Source organism: Lepisosteus platostomus, chromosome 5 (genome assembly GCF_059453375.1).
Source record: "Lepisosteus platostomus isolate fLepPlt1 chromosome 5, fLepPlt1.hap1, whole genome shotgun sequence".
In the NCBI taxonomy this organism is placed as follows: Eukaryota; Metazoa; Chordata; class Actinopteri; order Semionotiformes; family Lepisosteidae; genus Lepisosteus; species Lepisosteus platostomus.
The window spans coordinates 50,755,775-50,780,629 of record NC_142615.1 but is presented as its reverse complement, the minus strand read 5'-3'; the positions used below and the strand labels follow the sequence as shown (position 1 = coordinate 50,780,629).

Below are 24,855 nucleotides of genomic sequence, written 5' to 3'. Positions count from 1 at the left end.
TATCAGCAGTGTTATCACTACCGAACGCTAAATATAGATCCTGGCAATAATTCATGAGTTGTTTGTTAGAAAATTGTTTATGTTTTTTTTTAAACATATTTTCAATACCAGACAAAAAGTCGAAAGTTTCAATTTCATGCAACTGATGAAATCTCTCTTCGATGGAAGTTATAAGTACAGTACATCCAAAATACTGCGGAATCAATCAAATGTACATGTTTCTTGTGGATCCAGAAGATCATTTTGAGACTCAAAACATGCCTGTCTTTTCTTTTTTCGAGGACAAAGGAGTAGCAGCAGGAGTAGCAGTAATGGCAAGAACGTGTTTAGAGTTCAGCACTTCTCATTTCTAATGCAGAGCCATCGACTCGGAAAGCACCGCCCGCGATAAAAGAAATTGCAGAATTGGTCTGTTCATGCTGCCTACACGCTTTGAATTGCTGGCATTTTCTGCAAGCGTTCCTTGTTGAGGGTTCATGAAATTCCTCACATTTGAGCCAACACTAAAATATTTCATTCGGGGTCGCCTAATTCATAGTGCAAACCGAATCTACAGGGGAAAGCTGTGCCACATGTAGCCGTTTGTTATTCTGTTGTGAGGTGTGAGGGGCGGAATGCAAATCGAGTTGGTGAATAGAAAATGAAACAGGAGTCACTTCTTGAGCTACGAATTCCAAAAAGTATGAAAACCTGTGCATTTTAACAGTGCAGAATACTCACAAATTGCACTGAGTTGCTTGCTTTCTTCTGCTGCTTTTATATTTCAGTCATTCACTGTCAGCTAGCACTGGAACAATTCAAGAGAGGTAAAAATGGAAGCTGTCAGGAGTGGGATTTGAACCCACGCCTCCATTGGGAGACCAGAACACCCAAGCCAGCTGGAAAGACACATATCCTTGAGTCTGGCGCCTTAGACCACTCGGCCACCCTGACAAGTGAAAGCAAGTGGTGTGCTGAATGCACCAGTAGTTGACTAAACTGAGTTTCTTCCCTGAAATTATTTGCTTGCGAAGAGCCAAGTTGCCTTGAATGGATCTTGGAAATCAAATATACGGATGGATTGTTGTTCGGTTGTGAGTTTTGAGGGGCGTATTATAAATTGAGTTGGTGAAAAGGCGCTTTTTGTTAGTCTGTCGGGAGGCTGCACAAGGTGTTTAGAGGGAGAACTTCTAAAAGGCAGGCTCTCTATGTTTAACATCAAGAAAGATTTTTTTTTCTCAATGGAAATGCTCTTTGGCGCTTTCAGCTTTACGTAGGGAACGTCTGCCGAGACCACTTTTGAGCCAGTGCAAATGGTAATGTGCCACCAAGTACATTTAATATTGGCTGTGGTAGCGAGCTGCTTTTGTTTGTGAAGCTTTTACTTCTTTAAGCTGAATCATCGGCAGGAGTAGCTTATTAAATCTTTGCTCATTGCGCTCCATCAGAAATACCTTGTCCATGTTCAAAAGAGATCAGGGGATTTACTTCATGCTTTCACATGGCATACCTTACACGAAAGATTTAAATGGGGAATTGATTGTGCTTCTTGATGTTGTGCCTGTGGTTGCCTTGGTTACAATGGTGAACGTTCTTCCACGTTCTGCTAGAGTATCCACTGGGTGGGCTTTATCAAGTGGCTCGGATAGGTCATCAGTGCTCCGTCTCCAGAAAAATAATCAGCACTGTCTTTTTTCTGTGCGCATGACCGCCTTTTAAAACATATAAAATCACGAGTTCATTGATTTCTCCAAATAACAACAATACATTTTAACCCTTCAATCCAATAGTTTTACTCCAAGTGAAAAGCAGCGCACTATATAGAGAGATGATATTCAAAGATTTCAACGTTCTTGTTGGATTGCCTGTATGCAGATATCGCTCAGAATTGCTAATATGATTTTAATTCAGTTTTTCTCTACTACTTTCAGAGTCTTTTATTGACCTTGCTGAAGCAGAGAAGTGACATAATCACAAATGCGACCAGTTGTGCAGCTGTTTCTGGTTAATAATGATGAATGCGAAATAAAAAACAGCTCCTTGCACTAAGAGCAAGAGCAACCAACGCGCTCGCTTGTTGAGTTGGGTATTTTCCGAGCTACTCTTCCTTAGCTGTGTAGAGGTTTGATGGGTTTACTGAGACAATTATTCATTGTAGCAGTAATCACGAGGTGGTTCGCTGTGGTTTTTAGAAAATCAATCGTCAGAACAACTAACAACGCACACATACATGTTCAATACACGAGATACAGTTATTAATATAAATTGTGCACCAAACATATACCAGTCTGCCTGGATACAAGCGGCAGACCTTACTGTGAGGATTATCAATATACAAGGAATATAATCTCGAAGAGATGCAAACACAAAGAGATACACATCAGAGAATATATGTCAATATATATCGTTCGGTTACCAAATCGCTAATCAGTGTTATTTCCCACTGTTACTCTAAACTCGGAAGTAAATGCAATACTCGTGAATTAAATTGATAACAACTTGTGTTGAGGTACAATTGAATTCTCGAGACGCAATGTAGGACATGGGGTTTACTTATCCACTGTGTATGGATTTGGAATTTCCCGGCACGAACACCAAACCAGCTGACAGGCTCTGTTGCAGCCTTGGTTCCAGTGGTTGTCCAATGGGCGTTGTCTCGGCATCCTCTGGCTACCGGCCAACCAGTAGAGGTGCAGCTCGGAGTTGGACGGGCGGAGGAATCTAACTGCGATGCGCAGGGCAGTCGTTGCTCCGAGGGGATCTACCAGCAGTCCGGCTGGCTAGTAGAAAGTATCTATGCACAGAGTGTGACCGCAAGTCCGCACAAGTCACTCTTTTGCCCGGGAAGAAGCTGGTTCGTTCCCGGACCAGCGCTGCTACTGAATAAGCTATTCAGGTTGTCGACGAGGGTCCAACTGTAGGCTGCCGTTGATCAAGCGGAGCATTCACGTTGGTAGAATTCTGAGTACGTACGGGATCCTCGGCCTCGCACTTAGAACAAAGTCCAAGTCCCAGTGCAGACAACAGCAGTTATCATGTGATTGTCTCTGAGGATGCGCGAAAATGGCCAAGGAGAGCCCCGATCTGAGGTTGCGCTCCCTTTTTAACCAAGACACAGATGTGTGCTGATTGGTTGAGATTTTGGCGGGCATTGGAGACCCACGTGGTGTTACCACGCCCTGCCAATCCCTGATTGGTTGATCAAGGTGAGATATGAGTCACTTACTCTTGACACTTAGGAATGCAGTCCAGATGTCCATTCGGCACTCCCTAGACAGATAGGCACCAATGGATGACCATTGATCATGATAGCCAGGCTAAGCTAAGTGCATCCCCGTTTGGGAGCTGTCCCTTATCAAAAGAAAATATCTTAAATCAGCCTGCATGAATACTTTCTCTGTGGCTGCACCACAGAGATGGAGAGTGAGATGGGGCCTCATTTAGGAAAGCACAGCAACGCTTAATTCTGTCTTATTACCAAGTATTGCTGCTACAACTGCTTAAATTCAAACTAAACAGGACTATGGGAATGAGATTTGATTTCGAACTGGGATTTAAATAAATAGGACCACTGCACTACATTGTGCTTTATGTAAGACAAAAGGTGGGCTTCCTGTGTTTTCGATAACTCAGTTGTACGAGCGGAGGAATATAGTGGAAACAGCTGGAAACTCTTTGCTCTCTGGTTTGAATCTGGCTGGAAGAAAGGTGTTTTTTATGTTCTTTAATCAAAAAGTGAAAATGTATCTTTCACTTAGTTGTCTTATTTTCTAGGCTTGTAGACTCCTCACTCTTCCTAAAAGAAAGTGCTGCAGATAAAGATACAGTAGTTGTCAGAAGTTTAGTTCAGTGGTAGAGCACATACAGGCTGTATGTGGTTGTTTTCAATTGCCGGTGTCTCCACTCTGGATTTCTTCCTAAGCGCGATATCTTTCCTTACTTGTGTGTGAATTTCAGCGCGACACATAAACCCTTTGTCTGTTTTATAAAGATTATATTTTAAATCAGTTAAAACAAAAAAAGTACCAATTACATACATGTAGAAAACACATGTATCTAATTTGAAAATTTGGGCAATGTATTACTAGTAGTGGAGCTGAGCTCACAGAAGAGCAGTTGATATTGTTAAACCACGTATTATTTTTAAATGACGCTACTAAGCACTGGCACGGTGTTTGTGCAGTCCTACCCAAGCTTTCTATCGACTGGATGAGTCTCCTGTTCCATCTCCAATTCTTTCCGCACATTTCACCTGTTTCACCACCGTTATCATTAGACTATAGCCACTAATACGAGAATACTGTTCTGAAAGACTGTCTTAAATAATAATGTTGAAAAGGTTAATGATAAGAGTTTTTTTCATTAAGGTAACCATACATTTGCCTGTATTGTACAACTTATTATCTGTATCCACAAATCCCCAATATTAATGCTGTCTCCTGAGAAACAGAAGTGTAGAGTCAAATAATATTACAACAAATCTATTCAATTAACACCCCTATGTGACAGAACACATTTAAGACTTACACCCCTTTTAAATATGTATTTCCTTCATTTCAGTTCTCTCCCCGGGATACCTGAAAATTCATTATAGTATAATAAAGTCTGTGCATGCATTACCTGTAATACAGCTACTGATATAGATAACTTTAAACTTCATTATTAAGATATTACACTTTTATTAATAAAATAAGTATTGATAAAATTCCTTGTGAATAATTGTAGTGTCTGGAAAGCAATTGTTCATTACTTAATGACGATATTATTTCCACTACATTCAGGACAGTTCCAATGTAATCTATTGTTCCACTTCGTCTGCTTAGTCTCCTACTTTAGTAACATCTAATGGGGAGCAGCTGTTATTTTAGGTTTGTTGCAATTGAGAACAGGTTTGCTACAGAGCTGCTGACAAATTTCAGCAGCCAGTTTGTTGCAACTGACCCGTTGTAGCTACCAATCAGAAAAAAAACCAAACGCAACAACTTCAAAAGAGAAAGAACATTAAAAACAAATCTGGGGAACAACATAAACACAGAATCTAATGCAGAACTTTATCAAGTCTTCAGTGCTCCTCTTGTCTAAGTAGACCTCTCTCATATATTTGTGTACAGGTCAACTGGAGGTACACAGCTGTAATTTAAGTAGGGAGCTGCATCACAGCATGCGTGGGCTGCAAATGGAAAAGTATAGGTTTATTCCATGCTGAAAATAGAAGTAAACACAACGTTTCAGCTGTGGAGCCTTCTTTGATTGTGACTCGAAATAAATCTTTACTTGTTCGTTTGATGTTAATTTATCTCCATCAAATACCTAAGAGTATCTAAACTCGACAGTTGCTCTCAGTAGCTAAAGACACTGCTACAGGTGAGGCTTGAACTCACAACCTTGGCATGACTCTGCTGTGTACTGCTGTATAATTACCACGCACTGACCAATTGCGCCACTGGAGCTGTGCAACTTGTGTTCTTCATACAGACTGACGCTGCAGAAACACAGGGTGAAAACGGTTTCGGTTGTGGATCCATCTATACATGGGGAACACTAAAATAGCAAGGAAAATACAAGAAAAGAAACTGAAAGAATTGTGCTAACAGCAAAGGGGGACGGAGGGAGGTGGTCAGACAAGTAAATCAGCCTGGCAGATTATTTGTATCGACAGTTTTTGAGTCAATCAGCAAACAGATTTCTCTTCATGTGCCTTAAACTGTGCAGTTTGTATCTTCGCTGTAGATAGGTTTCTTCAGAAGTCCGGTAAACTGACAATAATGGAGAACTAGCTGACGCACCCCGTCGTGAAGACCCTCTGTAAGGTGATTACACGTTTCAATTTCAAGTCGCCTCCTTTACACTCAATTGCAGCCCCGAAACTGAGAGAAAGCATGAGAAATGGCTTCAGTTTCAATGTGAAAGTGCAGTACAGGCTCGATGGCTTCACATCTCCCATCAATCAAATAAAATTGCAGTAAAGCGATCTAAATATGACTCTGAAGTACTGGGAAAGATGATTATTTTGAGCGTGCCTCCAAGGGTCTGCTACGAGGCTTAAGTTGGCTTCTTATTCGCCAGCTTCTTATGCGTGTTTTTCGTTCCACCTTAAATGGTGCTGCTGTGATGTTATGTCACCTTTCGCCTGTAGATGGCTCTCTTCGATCAGTACTAATCCGGCTGGAATACTGTAGACATCTTCACTGAAAAGGAATATCCAAATAAATAGCGACTGTCCAAATTATATTTTTGTATGGAATAGATTTCAGAAAATCGCAAACCAATTTTAAAAACTCACCACAACACGGACTTACACTGGGAAAAGGTGACTGTACTTTCTGCTTATTGCTACGGCCTTCCCCCCGATTATGAAAATGTCTCACAGTTCTGACACCGATGTGTGAAAGACAATGTAACAGACTATCAAAATCCTGAAGTACAAGAAATTTTAATGCACCAGTTTTTTAAATATGACCCTCTGATCCTGGGATGTCAGGATACATTTCGAAAAAGTATGGCACGAATTGCACGAATTGCAATGGCACAAATTGTTGAGAATATCACTGACCTTGCCGATATTTGCAGGGGATACGAATGTTTTGCACATGTTGATCTACAACACGTAAAAATTGAGCTTCTTAGTCAATATCACCGGGAATGTCCAATAATGACGAACATCAGTAGCTTCAAGGAAACTTAGACTCACACATGGAGTTTTATCTTCGAATGGAGGGTGGGAGAATTCATTTATACTCTCGTTGCTCATTAGCTAAACTATTTTAAAAATATGACACAGATTTGTTCGAGAAACTTGTAATCGCCTTAAAGAGAGTCTTCTTGAAGATGTGCACCAGCTAGCTCTCCACTGTCAATTGACAGGACTTTAGAAGAAACTGTTCTCATACAACCAACATACAAATTACACATCTTAAGGAACATGAAGAGAAATCCGTGTACTAAATAACATAAAACTGTCGCTGCAAATTATCACCAAGCTGTTTTATGTGTCTGACCACCTCTTTCCTACTTTGCAGCGAGCACAAATCTTTTTGTTTCTTCATCGCTATTTTACTGTCTCTTTCCCCCATGTGGAGATGGATCCACAGCAGAAACTTTAGGTCAATTCCTGTTACTCTGTCTGATTGAAAGAGCTGTATTAAAGGCACTCCCATCTCTGCAGGAAAGTTATTGCTGCTCTCAACACAATATACTGCAGCCAAATATAGCGATACTGTCACTGCCTGTGGGCCACGTGTTCCTACTGTCAGTCTATTATGTCATGTTCATCCACACCCAGAAACATTACTGCTGGAGCATAAGAGTTATATAGGCGCAGTCCATAGAGCAAGAATCTCTTAATCTCAGAACTGTGGGTTCAGCCCCCACATCGGGTCCCTCTGTGTCAATTTGATCCCCCAATCCTTCTAGCATGACCTGATGGCGTAACAGTGATACCCAGTACCCAGCGAAATTCAGCTTTCTTTCCACATCGGCCGAACAAGAGTTTGTCTAAATCGAGGGAGATCTGCTCACAAGCAAGTATTAAACACTTCAGCATTTACTGTTCGAATACCACACTTTGTCAAAACACTGCCGCTTCTTAAGCTAATAAGTAACGGTTTTTGAGCACGCATTGTATTGTTAATGCTTATATTAAAAAAGCATAAATTCACATAATGGAATTTTGACGGAACAAAGTAGTCCAGCCCCTTTACAACATTACCTACCCACTGATTAAAGCTTAAAACTACAGCAGCAGGAGTAACAATAATGGCAACAACATGTTTGGAGTTCGGCATTTCATTTATTCTGCGGAAACATCGTATCGGAATGAACTGCCCGAGAAAAAAGAGTTGCTGCTTCAGATCGTTTTTACAGAGCATTGCGTTGTTCTGTTCATGCTGACTACACGCTTTAAATTTGTCATTTACTGCAAGCGTTGCTTTTCCGGGTTTTTCTGAAATTCCTCGCATTTGAGCCAGCACTAAAATATTTCATTCCCGTCGCTGAATATATCGTGGAAACGGTATTTGCAACCGAATGCTGTCACACATGAAACCTTTTTGTTATTCGGTTCTGAAGTTTGAAAATGAAAATAAAACGGGGGTCACCTCATAGGCTTGAAAGAAGTCCAAGCAGCATAAAAACCCGCGAATTCTCACAAAGGCTGCACCTTTATTCTGCTGCTTTTATAAATCAGCCTAAAACATTTGAATGCATACCTTACTGCTGCTAACCACATTCACGTGTTTACAAAGCTTTTTTCTGTCCGTTATGTTTTTGCTAAATAGTTTCTCCGTTTCCCTCGTACTGTGATTGTCAGCGAGCACAACAAGACTGAAACAGTGTAAAGGCAGGTAAAAAAGACAGGGTAAAACGCCTGACTGTCGGGAGTGGGATTTGAACCCGTGCCTCTATTTGGAGAGCGAAACACAAAGCTTAAAAGACACGAATCTGAATTTGCTGTTGTTAACCGCTCGCCTATCCTGAAAAAATGGGTGCTGCTTGCACTAGTTGCATGCGATTTTCCGTAACTTTAGGATGATTGATACGACTGGACGAACACAATTTGTGGCGTTTAGCATGATAGGACTTTCGGAGACACAGGCCACACACTCACAGCCCACTCAGTATTGATGGAACGGAAGTGGAAACAGTCACCAGCTTTAGGTTTTTGGGAATTCACATCTCTAAAGATCTAACCTGGACTGTGAACACTGACTCTATAATGAAGAAGGCTCAGCAGCGCCTTTATTTCTTGAGGTGCCTCAAGCGATGGGGGATGCCAATACATGTGTTGGTGAACTTCTACCGCTGCACTATCAAGAGCGTCCTCACCAACGGGATCACCGTGTGGTATGGCAACACCTCTTCGCGAGAAAGAAAGGCACTGCAGAGAATGGTCAATATGGCCCAGAAGATTAAACACCGAGATTAAACAGCTCTATGAGGACCGCTGCCGTGGTAGAATTCTGCCCATCACAGAGGACAGTCACCACCCAGGGCATGAGCTCTTCACCCCACTGCCCTCAGGCAAGAGATATAAGAGCATACGGACAATTACCACTAGATTCTTCAATAGCTTCTATCCACAAGCAGTGAGACTGGCGAACACATTTAGTCATCCCCCTCGGACCACACCTACACCATCACCATCTACCTCATTGTAATTTATTAATTGTACGTCTCCAGTCATTGTTTACACGTCTGTATTGTTTACATTCAAACTGTCTGCATGTTTACTTGCACATTTTCTATTGTTTGTTTGTACATTGTGTCGATGCACTGTTTGCACTTTGTTTTGTTTTTTACACTTGTTTTATAATCGAAAGACTTTCTGTAAGTAAGAATTCCATTGTACCAGTACCGGTTACATATGGCAATAAAGTTCAAGTTCAAGTTCGATATGGAAAATGGTACCGTTGCATTCGGGTCCGGACTGCCAGACTCAGAAACTGTTTTTGCCCCGCACTATCAAACTATTAAACTCCCAGCCTCTCTCACTCTCTCCTCACCTCTCACCTATGATCTGAACCTCACGGTGCCTTCTTTCTTACCAAAAACCCAAACACACATTGAAAATCTACCTCTCCCTTACATGTCAAAAGCTCACTCCCCATCATTTCTATCCCTTTATTTCATTCTTTTGATGCATGTTTTTGCACATAACCTGTTACCTTTTTGTTGTTTTGCACACTGCCTGTTGTTGTTTTTTGCACATCGGCTGTTGTCTCTTTCTTTTGTTATACAATTGTATTGTTGTTGTGTTTTTTTCTTTGTACTACTTATGTCCGAGAGCTAGCTAAATACCATTTCGTTATTCCATATACCTGCGTATGAGTATAATGACAATAAACTTGAACTTGAACTTTTAACTTGAATTTGAACTTGAACTTGACATAGTCTTGCAGGCAGTATATTATTTTATCGTTTACTCGTATAAAAAAACATGGTCTTCTCGTTCCTAAGTCAGATTTTTAGTGCTTTCGAACGTTACTTCCAACCTGGACTGACAGCTCACCAGATCTGTTTGTGATCAGACCATGGAGTGGGGGACTGTACCAAGCGTAGGTTCCTTCCCAATGCTGAGGCGATCATTTGGAAGATGGGTGTGAAGAGAGACAAGCTTTGTCGACTAAAAAACAAGGCAGGATAAGCATGAATACTAATCACTGGCGACAGTTATGCTCTCTTACTATTGAGACTCCTACATTTTTTTTGAAGACTTTGAAACTAAAGGTAAGCGGAGACAAACGAAAGAGGTACGGGTGGGGATTGAACCCACAATCTTTGGTTTACGAGACCGACGCCTTACCACTTGGCCACCGCGCCTTCAAATTAACAGGATTACATCGCCTGGAGGCAGCAACAACAATAAAAGGGATACTTAACAAGGAGATGCGCTGTAGCAGTGCGACTCCAACAGATGCTCCTGAAGAGACTGGAGGTTTAAGCCAGCTCCTTAGAGCGCTCGGCCGTGTTACTCTCAACAGCGGCTCTTCAGCTCTTGTTGTTTGACCTAGTGGTTTTATAACGCGTGGAAACGACCGCAACTTCATTTTCTGAGATGCTTTCTCTCATGTGGTGAAATCTCGACCTCTTTGGCATCTCTGGCTATAGTTTTTCCTGTAGAGCACCTCTGCTTATAGTGCCCTTGAAGTCATTTTATTTTTACAGGAAGACGCATTCCCTAACGATCTCTCCTGTTTTAGAAATGCTTCATAAGGCATGTTTGGATTTGACTGGGATTCTGAAATACTTCTTGAAAAGGTCTTCAGATTTTCTTGAACCTATAATAAAAACACAGACCCGAAACTCCCTAGCTTCCAATCTCTTGCTGTCCTTAAACTCGGACGTGATGTTCTGCAGACGTGCAGTGTCCCTTTACTCTCGTTGTTTTCAAAACGACCTCCGTTGTCGGGCGCAGTTAAAGTGGAACTGGCCTGACCGCACAGGAAAGTACAGAATGATAAAATGTTTCTACGGCTCAAAATGTCCCTTTAGACCCTCGTCATGTCTCTGTGAGGAACGGGTAGGTAGAGAGGTTTAACAGATGCTCACGATGTTTCACACGGGGTGTTACCTGTTGTAGTGTTTCAAAAGATGTGTTAGCGGACCACAGATTATCTTGAAAAGATTTGGGTTTGCACTGGCTGGGATTCAAACCTGACTCAATTATTTGGAAGGTGCCTGTACCACCAACGCACTTCCGAGAAGCACCTACAAATTATCACAATCCTCTCTCTCACCTGCAAAGTTATGGAGACACAGACGTCCAATGAAAGCTCAAGGCTCAAATCCTTTGTTGTGATATCATTTTAATTAATATTAGCTTTGATAAGGTGTCATTTTTGCCACTTAAAGGTAAAGTCTGCTCCTTTTCTCCTGGTATAGAAAGAACGTGTTCCATCTTTGTTTAAAAACACCACTAAAAGTAAATTATTCAGCTCTACCGCCTGTGAGCATTGACAAGACATCTCAAAAGGACATATTAAATAAGAACACGATCCTTCCTGTTACCATTCCTGTGGTTGGGGCGTTGTTTCACCCTTTTGCGTTAAATCATCAGTACTGCTGTTTTTCTATGGATAGTTTAATCAAGAGCACTTAAAAGATGCAAAAAGCTTTCAAATAAAATAGAATTGAAAGACAGTCGAGTAAGGAGGTAGAAAAAAAGCACTCCCCCGTCTGGGAATCAACCACCGTCGCCCATGTAACTGGATACAAAAATAACAGATTAATTTGTGCCCAGTCTCTTGAAGCTTCGATGCGATTATTTTTCCTTCCTTATTTCTTCATTCCTATGAATTTACTCTGTAGTAGAAGAAACGCGAAAGTGGGAAACTGCAGGCATTCTTCGTGAGTGGTGTGATCAGTGAGCATTTGCACATCTCTAAGTCTGTTCCATAAACTTCGTCATCGGGGATGTAGCTCAGTGGTAGAGCGCATGCTTCGCATGTATGAGGTCTCGGGTTCAATCCCTGGTATCTCCAGGTGCTTTTATATTAGAGTACTCGCATCCCAATCTTCTGTTGAGTGAGAACTCTTTGCTCGTGTTCAGAGAGAGCCAGGTTTACACAATTAAATGCAGTTTACACAATTAAACTCGACGTGCTGCAGGGTTGCGCTGCTATTTTAAATGTACCTCTTTAAGTTCTGTTAAATCCTAAATTATTTGAACTAATAATTTAGTTTAAAGTCAGGAAATCCAGAGATTGCTTCACACTTGTCGTGGCTGTTGCAGAAAACACCTGTTGAATCTCACCCGGGATTTCTTGATTGATCATTCAGCGAGCGAATCCTCCTTCTGAACTCAGCACTAAATTGAAAGCTTCACGAACTCCTCACTCCGTGTCCTGTACTGCTCTCGTGTAGATGTGAAGCACAGCCGTAAACACACCTTGAACTTTTTCCGTTTGTTAAGGAAAATGCAAAAGAGCATGACAAGTATTGATCGTATAAAATATCCATGGCACAACTCGAGAAAGTACTGAAGGACTACACATCGACTTTTGATTATTACAAGAGATTCAAGAAACACAATCGTCCGCACCTGGGTTTGGATCCTGAACGCTAGAGTTAAAAGAACATAAGCGACGGATATGACCTATAAACTCTCTTAATTGTCTTATAGTTTATGAAATAAAACAATTTCTAAATGAATTCTGTTGATAGACGATTTATTGAATTTTAACAAAATCACAATTACAACCTTTTTCGGTTAAACTGTTATTCACATGCTCTAACGTAAATAAACGTTAGTGTCTTCCGGTGTGTGAGTCAATTTCTCCAAAACAATATTTGTTAGTCTGGCGGGAGGCTGTGCAAGGTGTTAAGAAATAGAATTTCTAAAAGACAGGCTCCCTAAGCTTAACATCAAGGTTGTTTTCTCTACAGAAATGCTCTTTAAATTTCAGCACTGTTGCAACTCCCTTTATAAAGGGTGTGCACACGTATACAACCAAGGCATTGAAAGTTTTTTTTTTAATTATTGTTCCAAAAAATGTTCCATTTGTTTTCTTTTTAATGTTGTTGATTAAAAGATTTTATTAAATGTGAAAAAAATCTGAATGTGAAAAAAGGTCAAAATGCTATTGAAAAAAATCAGTAATGTGAGGAAAGATGGACTGTGGGAGCCCCTTAACTACCCATGTCATGCTGTATTTCTCACTCATTCTACTGGGAATGGTACACGTGACTTGCGAGGATCCCGACAGTGTTGCCTTTCTTTCAGAGCCTGGATAGCTCAGTCGGTAGAGCATCAGACTTTTAATCTGAGGGCCCAGGGTTCAAGTCCCTGTTCGGGCTGATGTGCTATTCTTAAATCTATTGTGAATGTCATTCTAAATAGTCTTTTATCTTTCACTCTTCTAGCTGTACTGTGGTTATTTTAAATGTCCATTACTTGTATTTACAGTAGTGTATTTAGTGTTTCATTTCACAAACCGAAAATGTTCAAGTAGATCTTGTCACTCTACTCCACGTCATTATCTAAATTAAATCACAGTAGAGTACAGGACACGCAGTGAGAGGCTCACACAGTGAGTACTCTTGAATACGACAAGAGGAAAGGCACACTGCACATCTGCAGAACATCACGTCCGAGTTTACAGTGACAGCAGAGGTTGGAAGCGAAGTAGTTTTTTATTACTCGCTCGCTGAACGATCTCTCAAGAAACCTCGGTTGAGATTTAACGGGTGTCTAATAATCACGTTTAAAAAGGTGACGATGTTTTTTTTTAACTAGGTAGCCTTAATGGCATCGCGGTGTGAGTAGATCTTAAAGCAGCTGCAGACAGAGTACCCGTAATGGCAACACGTTTCTGCTTTGAGTTCGGCTTTTCTTATTTCTTCTGCAGAACCAGTGGTATCGGAATATACTGATCCGCATAAGAAGCGCTTTCGGGTTCTGATCATTTTTATTGAGCGCTGCTCTAAACTTTACATTTGCTCGGGTTTTCGTTTTCCCGTTTTCCCCATGAAAAAAAGACATATCCCTAATTACATGATTTCACTTTTTTTCTTATCAACGAGTAGAAAGAAATAAAATATATACTTCATTATAAGTGCCACGGGCAAGATGGCGTTGCGTTCAGGTCGCAGTTACCCCTGGAGACGTTTGTTAAAATCTCACTTCTAATAAAGAGGTCTTTCTCGTTAGAGTAGAAACGATAGAAGCCTTAAGCGGGGGAAAAAATCACAACATCTCGCATTTCACGTGTTTAATGTTAACTGTCTCAGTGGTTGCTTTGGTGATTGATGGCTCTTCTCCCTCGCAGGGTGACGGCAAACGTCTTCAGGGAGGGAGTCTCCCACGCACGGCTTGTCTTTATCAAGAGCTGAGACAACAGAAACAGACTTCCAACTGACATTAATTACTTCTTGAGCGTTTATGACCGTCTTTAAAAGTTGAGAGCAGGTGAAAAAGTCTTTGGAAATGAGGAAATGACTGCCGACAGCAAACAGAGCTGACGCTCAGCTGCAGACAAGCGCTCCTCGTTAGTACAGTATAGTGCTGAGTACCCCCGCTTGTTGCGCGGGAGACTGGGGTACGTTTCTGTGACAGGGCGCTGGTTTAATTTTTTAACAACCTGACTTCACTTAAAAAGTGTGTACTGTGTACTACGTTTCGGACTAGTTAGTGCGGTAGAATATGGAGATCATCTCCAGCTTTGAGCTCAACTGCAACAAGAAGTCATGCTAAATGTAGTTTAGTGAGTAGACATCGCGAGACAACAGAACGAGAGTAGAAAGCAGGAATATAAGGTGTAAGGGCATGATCTGTGTAGTTAACAAAATAGTTAAAATAATATTAAAACGTCTCTTTATTAAGATACACAACATTTATGGCGACGAGAGATGAGTGCTTGACGGACTCAAAGCGAGCAGAACACTGCAGATTTTAGTTCTCTTGCTGGTAGAAACGAACTTTTGGGTTTTTCACCGGGGTAAAGTTAGCTCGAAGTTTGAAAACGATTTTGGCACGCCTGTAGCGCTTTCACGAAATCTCCCAGTGTATTACCTGTAGTGTTATCTTCAGAAACTCATTACAAAATAAAGAAAGGAGCCACAGCCACAGTAAGGTTGTACGAGGTTCTGGGGCCTGTCTGGTGTGTAAAACACTTGGTTTCAGCAGAGTGGGTGCTGTATTTGAAATGCTATTGAGCCATGAAGACGACCCACCTGTCCCAGTGTATTACCTGTAGTGTAATCTTCAGAAACTCATTACAAAATAAAGAAAGGAGCCACAGCCACAGCAAGGTTATATAAAGTTAGGGGGCCTGTCTGGTGTGTAAAACACTTGGTTTCAACAGTGTGGGTGCTGTATTTGAAATGCTATTGAGCCATGAAGATGACCCACCTATCCCAGTGTATTACCTGTAGTGTTATCTTCAGAAAATCCTAAAAAATATAAAGAAAGGTTCCACAACCCAAAACAAAGCTGGGAAAAGTCAGAGGACCTGCTTAGTGTGCAAAACACTTGCTGCATTGTGGGTGCTGTGGTTTAAATGCTATTGGTTTGTGAACAGAATACCCCTATCCCAGTGCATTGTGCCATATTAAATAAAAGCATGAGATAAAGAGATTCAGAATGCAAAGCTGTGTCAGTGTTCTGTGTAAAAAATCGGTTTGAACATCATGGGAGCTGTTTTTAATAAGCTGCTGAGAAAAGAATATTTTAATCTTCCTGCTGTCAGTAGTATTGTGAATATAGTTGACCCTTACCTGAATGAAAACAGGGCGTAAAGGAAGGGTTTCAGAAATCAAACAAAGCTTTATTCCCGTGCTTACAGTCTGGGTAATGGGAGACTGCGCTGTTCTGCTTCCTATGGTCATATACGGGTTTTTCGCATGAAGCCGTATTGAACAGTATTTCTCGCATTGTGAACGTGTGCACACAGCGGTCACCCGGGTTCCAGTTCGTGCGTAATTACGCATCGATGAAAAACCGGAGGTTTAAAAAAAGATAATTAGCTCACTGATAGTTTGATGTAAAGGCTGTGGAAATATCCACAAGTCGTGGTCTTTAAAATGCATTTGGTTTGACGGCGTTCTGTGCTTCCATTGCGAAGATATGGACAAAAGAATATTCGTGCATGGTCAAAAAAATGTCATAAAATCGAAAAAGTAAAGGCTGAGAAAGCATCCACAATGTATTTTATACACAAAACAAGCATTCTCGCAACTCTAAGAGGTTTCGTGAAAGCGCTACAGGCGTGCCAAAATCGTTTTCGAACTTCGAGCTAACTTTACCCCGGTTTGTAACCATGGCAAAAAACAAATGGGCTATTTGAGTATTTACTTTTTTTTTCCAACAGCCTAAACATTCATTCAGATCTGTGCATGTGATGTCATACATTTTACTGCCCTTGTGTGTTTAACCCTTGTCGAACGGGTTGTAAAAGTATCTTCCCTGAGTGCTGGCTCACTGAAAAAAAGGCTACAGGAGCTCCGTAAATAAGTTGTTGTGTGTGTGCTGCCCAAGAACTTTCTCTTGGTTATTGCCTCACGAACCCCACGTTCGCTACAGCGCATCGTGGAGCAAAACAGACTGGCTGTGATAAATTAGCCAACAGTTTGATACGTTTGCCTATTTGATAGTTGTAGTGTTTGAGCGAAAAGGATTAAGCAAAGAGACCGAAAACTTACCGTTATCACAAGAAAGTGGAGCATGACTATTTTTTGTACTTTCGCATTCAAATCTGCAATGCTAGCGCCTACGCGAAAAAGGAAAATATAGAACCACATTTATAAATTGCACACAAAACGTATGATGTAGACTTTCCTGCTAAAAGTCAGTGACAGAAAAGAAAAGTTTAAATAAATTAAATTACAAATTCAACTAGCAGCAGTCGGGTTTCACGAGGTCTAGTACGAGCTTACTGCCTCCTACGGGCTCTGTATTTGTTAGCGGTACAAGACCGGCCGTGGAGAAATGAAGTGAGGAGGGTGTGTACGTTAAAAGGCTCGTAGCGTCCCTGGAAGGGCTCAAACCACCACCCTTTTGGTTAACAACTGAGCCACAAAGACGCATGTACAGCTTAACACTTCTAGGTCTCAGTGAAAGTGATACACTCCGTAAAATTTCCAGAGATTCATTTATTTTAAAAGGAAAATCACCAACAGCGGCCGAGATCTACTGGAGTTTTTTCATTCTATACTGCGATTTCTGAAGGGTACCCTGTGAAAATACGAGTTTTGACGAGAAGGGATGGACATATAAGGTCAAAAGGCTTGGGGAATTGAACTTTAAGGTGAAGACTGCGGGTTCAGTAGCAGCAGAACCTGATCAGTATCAGTTGACTCCGATATACTTTGAAAATGAACTTGGGGATTTAGAGTCAGACGTGCTACCGTTGCACCATGGGGTACTTAATTTAAAAAAATAGAAAAAACAATCAGTGTTCCTGGATCTGTAATTGAGAACAACACCTGCACAAGAGCTGCGCAGGAAGAATAAAATGTGGTAAGAAGAGACTCTCTTCGGAAGAGCTGCACACTTCACATGAGATTTTTTTTTGTGAAGCTGATTTGTCTCCTTTGGGGAATTCAAAGGCACGGACAGCCGTGACTTCGTGGCGCAACGGTAGCGCGTCTGACTCCAGATCAGAAGGCTGCGTGTTCAAATCACTTCGAGGCCAGCTGTTACTTTTTCAGGTTCTGCTGGTCCTGAACACGGAATTCACACCATGCAGTTGAGTTCTATCTGTACACCACATAGATAATCTAAACAAAATAGAGCAGTACAGGACACGCAGTGTAGAGCTCACAGAGGCTTACAGTCTCCAGCATTGGAGTGAAGAGGGAAAAAAGAACTTGTTTTTTTTTTAAGAGAAAAGGCACAGTTCACATCTGCTTAACATCACGTCCAACTTTAGAGACAGCTACATCAGATAATGGAATCCCGGAAGTTTCAGATAACTTTTTTTAATACAGGTTCAAGCAAACCTGAAAGTTAATGAGTTTCCGGACACTTTTGTTTTATTAAAAAGTGCCTGAAGCCTGAAAATGTAATTTAATAAAAAAAAAAACCGTTATTGGACATTAGCAGGTGCTTTTTGTAACGATTTGCTATTTCATGCTGGAAAACAAAGGAAACAGACCCAACGTTTGCTTTCAGGTGCGGTTCATTACATAATATACATCTATTACTGAGGAGCTTGAATAAAATTTACACGAGCCAGGTAGAAGTCGAACCTACAATCTTATGATCCGAAATCAGACGCGTTGTTTATTAAACCGCTGGGATTTCACATACCCTGAATTTCCCCATAGTGTGCTCAGCGTCGCTACTAGTAATGCACCACTCCGTCTAAAATTTCAAAGTGAGAAACATGTGTTTTCTGATTTTTTATGAGTTTTAAAATATAATCTCTTTAAATCAGACAAGGGGTTTATGTTTTGCACTGAAATTCCGATTGACTGAGAATTCAAAGAAAGACTGTTTTCTTTCACAACACCGTATAATTATCACATCCACCAGACTCTCCAACCTCTCCAGACCTTGCTGGTTGAGCAATTGCTCCGATAAATTAGGTCACGTATCATGTTAAATCATTTCTTCTCAACACAACATTTCCTGGTGCACGTTTTCTCTATGAAAAAAAAGACATTTTTCCCTTGCACGATTTCTCGTTTTTTTATCAAAGCTACAGAAATAAAAAAGAAGTGTCGCAAAAGAACTCTGTCGCCCTTGGGAGATATCAAACGCATTGGACATGAGAATGCCAGATAGAAGCCAGTTCTCTTCGTTTCTCAGTGTCGGGGCTGCTATGTAAAAGAGGCAAGTTGCTCTGAGCGCAGGTTCAGCGCTTACTGAACGCAGATGTCTCAGAGCGGTGTGTCCAAGCGGCTGTAAAAGGGGATAGTTGTCCTGTCACCGTAGCCTAGTTGGTTAAAGCGCTTCTCTATTAAACAAAAGAACCGGGATTCAAATCCCAGCCGTGTCTTTCTTCCTATCTTGTAGTACAGAACGTATCATTACGGGCAATCACAAAGGGCTTGATTTCGTTAAATGCATGTATTCATTTCCTTTCTGGAAAACTTGTTTTTGATTAAATTCACACAGCTTGCGAAAAATGAAATTCAATTCTTGGTTATCAGTGCAGAAGAAATATTACCGTCTGGCAAAATAAACGGTAAGAGAGTTTTGTTTAACCCAAAACTTGGCGCAATCGGTTAGCGCATTTGGCTTTTAACTGAAAGGTTGGTGGTTCGAGTCCACCCAGGGATGGGATTCTTCTGCAGTATAAACGTTGTCTTAAGTCAATTGCATTTCTCAGCGAAACCATAACCATTTTAATATATGCAGGAAATGCGAGTGTTTAACACGTGTCAGGGTCACCGGGAAATGTCCAATAATGCCCAACATTGCAACTCCCCAGAAAAAAATATCGTCGAATCTTCATTTATACTCCAGTTGAATCCTCTGCTGAAATATTTTAAAAATACAATGCAGGTTTGTTTGATAACTTGACAAGCATTGTTACGATAGCACTGTGCAGTTGGATTTTGATATTTTGACATATTTACCTTAATTTTAAACATACATACTATACAGTCTATTGTAATTTTAAAATATGTTAGCTGAGGATGTAAAGGGGTGAAAGGGAAAGGTCAGAAGGTATAGTAAAAACAAGGTTAGGATTGGTGGTAGGGGTGTTGATGGTTTTTCTCTGTAGAGGATGATTGAGTTTTTTATCCTTCTCTGAAGTGAGAAATTGGAAGAGTTGGGAGTTGAGGGATCTGATGAGGTTAGTTATAAAAGGAAGTTGATGTGGAGCTGTTAGCCGTAAAACTTCCTAAAGTCTTTAAACTGCAGTAAGCAAAGATAAAGGAAATTATCTTTGCTTACAGCCCTGTCTTTCTCACACCTGAAGAAGGCTCCACGGCCAACACATTATGTTTCCATTCTTCTGTTTTCAGCATGGAATAATCCTTTACTTTTTCCTATGCAGCCTACGCATGCTGACACAGCTACCCACCTGATATATAACATTCCTATAATCACAACTATGAATGTCCACTGTGGGTATTTTTTCCATTATTATTTATTTTGGCATTGAAGCATATTTTATGTAATACTGAAGTGTCATAATCACTGAAAAACATATTTTTTCATTTAGAAAGAATTAAAAAAATATAAATCACTATGAATTACATTTAACCTGTTCTGATCTAGGTTTTCTATATACTTTAACATGCCATGTTCAGAATGTCACAACGCAGAAATGCAACAGTGAAGTTTTGTAAATTACAAATGTTCGTGATGAGTGATTTTGTCTCTCTTACCTTAGTGTCAGAATACTAAGATGTTTTGGTAACGAGGAAGGAGGGAAAAAGTAATTCAGCAGAAGGGGTGCTATTTTGTTGACTATAAATCCTCACATGCCATGTTCAGAGGGTCATATTAAAAAAATGGTACAGTAAATTTTCTTATGCTTCATGATTTTCATAATTTGTTACATTCTGTCTCACACCTTTGTGTCAGAATTCTGAGATGTTTTTTTCTAAACAGGGGCCATCGCAATACAACAAAAAGAGCAATTAGCTTTTCCCTATAAATTCTCTCATGCCACATTCAGAGGGTCATATTTTAAAAATGGTACAGCAACATTTCCTGAAGTTCAGGATTTTGAGAGTCTGTTACATTGTGTCTCACACCTCAGTGGCAGAATTGTGAGACGATTTTATAATCAGGAGGGAGGGTCATAGCAATAAGCAGAAAGTGCCATCACTCTTTGCTCATCCTCCGTTAACCATATATTCTCATATGTCATGTTCTAAATGTCCCATTGTAACTGCTATAATAACATTTCTTGCAAAATGCAAGATTTTGAGACTTTGAGAATTCACGTTTTGCCTTTGTCTTATTTACTTGTTGTCTAACATGCCAGTTTGTGTTATTGTGAGTTTTGAAAATTGGTTTTCGATTTTCTGAAATGTGTTTCATACAAAAATGCAATTTGGATAATCATTACTTACATATTCCCCTTTACTGAGGATATGTGCAGTAATCAACTCGGATTAGTATTTTTAAAAATGACTATAGAGAGCCATCTACAGGCGAAAGGCGGCATAACATCACAGCAGCACTTAAGGTGGAACGAAAAACGCGAATAAGAAGCTGGCGAATAAGCAGCCAACTTCAGCCTCGTTAATGCAGCAGGATTGGGTGAGGTAGAAAAATATTTCTTCCTCTGAATCCTAACATTTTTGTAGGTGTTCTAGGACTTCTCGCCTCAGATAAAGCTGCCAATACATCACTTATTTCTACTCCATCAATATCAGCAGTGTTATCAGTACTGAGCCCTAAGTGTAGGTCCTGTCATCATATAAAAACTTGAACGTATCGACTGCATTCACCTGAAAAAATCTGATAAAATTGAAAAATACATCGGAAACAAATTTGCACTGTTTTTTTTTTTCAGATCCAGAAGAGAATCATCATGAGACTCAAAACAGACCTGTTTTTAATTCTTTCCAGGAGGAAAGATTATTCAGATGCAAACATGGGTCCAAAATCAATGTACTCACCTATCGCTGTTGCTTCTTCAAATCCTTCAACTGAACGTCGATATTGAGGGATGATTTCATACAAATTTTGGTTTTCTTTTAAAGCAAATTTTATTAAAATATGAGCCTCTATTATAGTTGTCTTGGATGTTTCGCAAGGTATAATAGACCCCCTTGTGCCCTCTGCTAAAATATTATAAAATACAACAATCTTTATATATATATATAGAACAGCATTTATGGTTACATGTATATTAAAATTAAGATAAATATACAAAAGTATTGAAATACAAATGTACAGTCCTAACATAATCATGCTGTCCAACTGTCTTTTTTGCTTTTCAAGTTCTCCAACAAATCTGTGTTGTAATTTTAAATATTTTAACTAAGGGTGCAACGAGAGTATAAATGAATTCTCCCGCCAACCATTTGAAGGTCAAAGTCCGTGACTGAATACGATTCCCTTGAATGTTGGCCATGACTGGTCATTCCCAGTGATAATGACTAATGTACTCACTTGTTTACTTGTTGTAGTTCATCACACAAAAAAACTGCATTTCATGCAAATATCAAGTGGGTTAAGGTTTTACTAAGAAATCCAATTAAGTAGAATAATGAGAAATGGGCTCGAACCACTAACCTTTCAATTAACAGCTCCCAGAGACTCACGTGCATCCCTTTTCTCCATTTGCAAGCTTTTTGTAAAAAAAAAGACTTTATTCTTGCCGGCCTGTGATATTTGTTTTGCACTGATAAGCAAGATCTGTGTTTCATCTTTCGCAAGCTGTATGAATTTCATGAAAAGCAAGTTGTTCTAAAAAGAAAATGAAAACTTGCATTTAACAAAATCAAGCCGCACATGATCATCCATAGTGATACATTCTATAAGACAAGACAGGAAGAAAGGCACCACTGGGATTTGAACTCAAGATCTCCTGTTTAATAGGAAAACGCATTAACCAAATCAGCCAAAGTGCTGTCAGAGTATTAACATCATGTCTGATGTCAGTGATTGCAGCTGACTATCGCTGGAGGACAGTTAACTGTGAACAAGTCAGCCTGCATAATGAGGGGAAGAGACCGGCCTCTGTGATGCACTATAGAGTTACACTAACCTTCTGCCCTACTGTTCTCTGCTGCATTCTACCCTAGCAGATAAATATTGGTTTCCATGCGTGTAAGGTTTCTTTTTTTTTGTCAAATATTTTCAAGCATATTTTTGCTGTTGAAAATAAGTGGTTTGTGGTTTTGAGTGTTGTGTTCCTCTTCCCTTAGTGTCACCTAAAGTGATACATTGTGCTTTGGCAATTCTTCAGGCTATAGTGTTAAGAGGAGATCAGTTGAATTAGTTTGCATAGATAAAGTATTTATTTTCCTTTTAATCCTTTAAAGCATATTACATTGTCAATACATTGTATCTTTCTTCTTACTAATTGTCATCATTTTTTTTCTGGCTTGATCTCGTAATCAGATATTTCAGAATCTTCCTTAAAAACTAGTAAAAGAAGTGGGACAGATTCATGCACATTAAAAAATATGAAAGGGTAGCAGGACACAATAACCACCAAACATCTCGTAGATTATGAATGTGCCTAAAATATTTCAGTACTTTAGAGGGTTCTGCCATTTTAGATGTTGTACTGTGCCTGTCTGATTTATCAAATGTGTCATTTAAATCTCCCGTCATTTCTATATCAGTCTTGCAGTAAAGATTGCAATTCATCCCAAAATGCCAAGTTTCCCACTGATGATACGTACAAAGAAATTAATGTACATTTTCCCCTAAAATCAACCAATTTAAAATCAAATGCATCCCTCCTCATCTGCAGTTGGAGAGAAAAATGTCAGAATAAATACAGGTTTTAGAAGTCAGGAGCATTGATAGTCCTATTTTAAAATTTCTATAAAATGCAAAAATAATTAAAACATATTAAAACAAGGTAAAAAGAAATGATACACAGTTATAAAGATCAGGAATTATCAATTTGAAGTTACAATCCACTTACAATATGCCAAAAATGGCAAGGATATGTAAAACAGGTGTATACATTTTTTTAAAAATAAAACAAGTTAAAAATAAATACTAAATACTTTTAAAATTCAGGAATGTGATTGGTCAGATGCTTATGATGAGTGTTGTTGGTGTTTCGTGTGATTTAGCGAAATGAAAAAATATTCAATTTTAAAACGGCAAGAGCTCGTATGAAAAAAATAGTTCGTAAGTATCTTTGTTGTAACAGCTGCGCCAGAACTAGTGTATTCATATACATCAGTACCTGAACTATCAGTAAAGTACCTGAACTTGACTGGTTTATATTCAGTTATGTGCATTGGGAACAAAAGGGAGACTTACATGGATTTTATTAGGTTTTAGGAATCAGAAAATGTATTTTTACACGTTTATGCCTACGAGCAGAAATAACTTCCTGCTTTCAGCGCTTTAATTGTTTCCGCTTGTAATCTCGAACAGAGAAACCCAGTACTGACTCACAGAAACGCCCCGCAGTTTCTGTGTTCCTGGGATTTAAGAGGGATGTATTAAGACAGTAAAGGGAAGTTTTTTTTTCCCCGCTGTAGAAGGCGGTGTGACGAGTCTGGAGGGAGGAGACGCGCATTCCGCACGGGGAGCGCAGAGCAATGAGTTTCACCTGCAGCTCGCCGAGTCCTGTCCTATATAACCGCTAAGCCCGGACACACACAGCGTCTCCAGCCAGTGTTGGGGATGCACTATATCAATAGTTTTTTTTATGCAGAAGCTGGGATTCTATTATTATTATTATTATTATTATTATTATTATTATTATTATTATTATTATTATAAGTGGATTATTGGAGTTAGTGGTTACTATGCTAAACTGGCGCGAATGGCGCTTCTATTTCTTCTGTCTGCTCAAACACTGCTGGGCAAAGTTTAAATTAAAACCCTTTTTCTGAAACATTGAGTGTGAGGGGTAACAGGTGGAGTTAAAAGCCAAATAAAGGGCTATATTAGATGAAAGTAGTAGATTGCGTGAGTGACGAGTAACGAGCTCGATCAGACCCAAACTCCATACGTGCGGTAAAGAGAAGAGTACAGATGCAGCCATTCAAAATGGGTGGGGTATTCCGCAGCATACCCCGGTGGGCGTGTCGCGGTGTCACGCAGTATCACGTGGTTAATCGCGTCATTTGATGCCATGCCGGAAACTATCCGCGTCACCTTGTAAAAATCATCAGTCATTAAAATGTTGGTATATTTCATGAAAGCAAGATTGCTCAGTTGGACAAAAGTACACAACCTACCTTTATCAGAAATATGTATGCATCAAAGCCTTTACTGAAGATATTACTAATAGTATTAATAATGAATGACTTTGGACAAGCTGTATGCTCAAA

The 24,855-nt window shown here is 39.9% G+C and overlaps 5 non-coding genes across 5 annotated transcripts; 3 read left to right on the top strand and 2 right to left on the bottom strand.

Moving 5' to 3' along the window:
• Positions 1-820: 820 nt before the first annotated feature.
• On the bottom strand, positions 821-933 carry trnal-caa (transfer RNA leucine (anticodon CAA)). The gene is made up of 2 exons: positions 896-933; positions 821-866 (listed from the first exon to the last, which is right to left on the bottom strand). It is a non-coding gene; the product is annotated as a tRNA-Leu (tRNA).
• A 9,291-nt stretch (positions 934-10,224) lies between these two features.
• trnat-cgu (transfer RNA threonine (anticodon CGU)) lies at positions 10,225-10,296 on the bottom strand. The gene has a single exon. It is a non-coding gene; the product is annotated as a tRNA-Thr (tRNA).
• A 1,589-nt stretch (positions 10,297-11,885) lies between these two features.
• Positions 11,886-11,957, top strand: trnaa-cgc (transfer RNA alanine (anticodon CGC)). Its single transcript has one exon. It is a non-coding gene; the product is annotated as a tRNA-Ala (tRNA).
• Positions 11,958-13,199: 1,242 nt separating this feature from the next.
• Positions 13,200-13,272, top strand: trnak-uuu (transfer RNA lysine (anticodon UUU)). Its single transcript has one exon. It is a non-coding gene; the product is annotated as a tRNA-Lys (tRNA).
• A 4,262-nt stretch (positions 13,273-17,534) lies between these two features.
• Positions 17,535-17,606, top strand: trnaw-cca (transfer RNA tryptophan (anticodon CCA)). Its single transcript has one exon. It is a non-coding gene; the product is annotated as a tRNA-Trp (tRNA).
• The last annotated feature ends 7,249 nt before the right edge of the window (positions 17,607-24,855 follow it).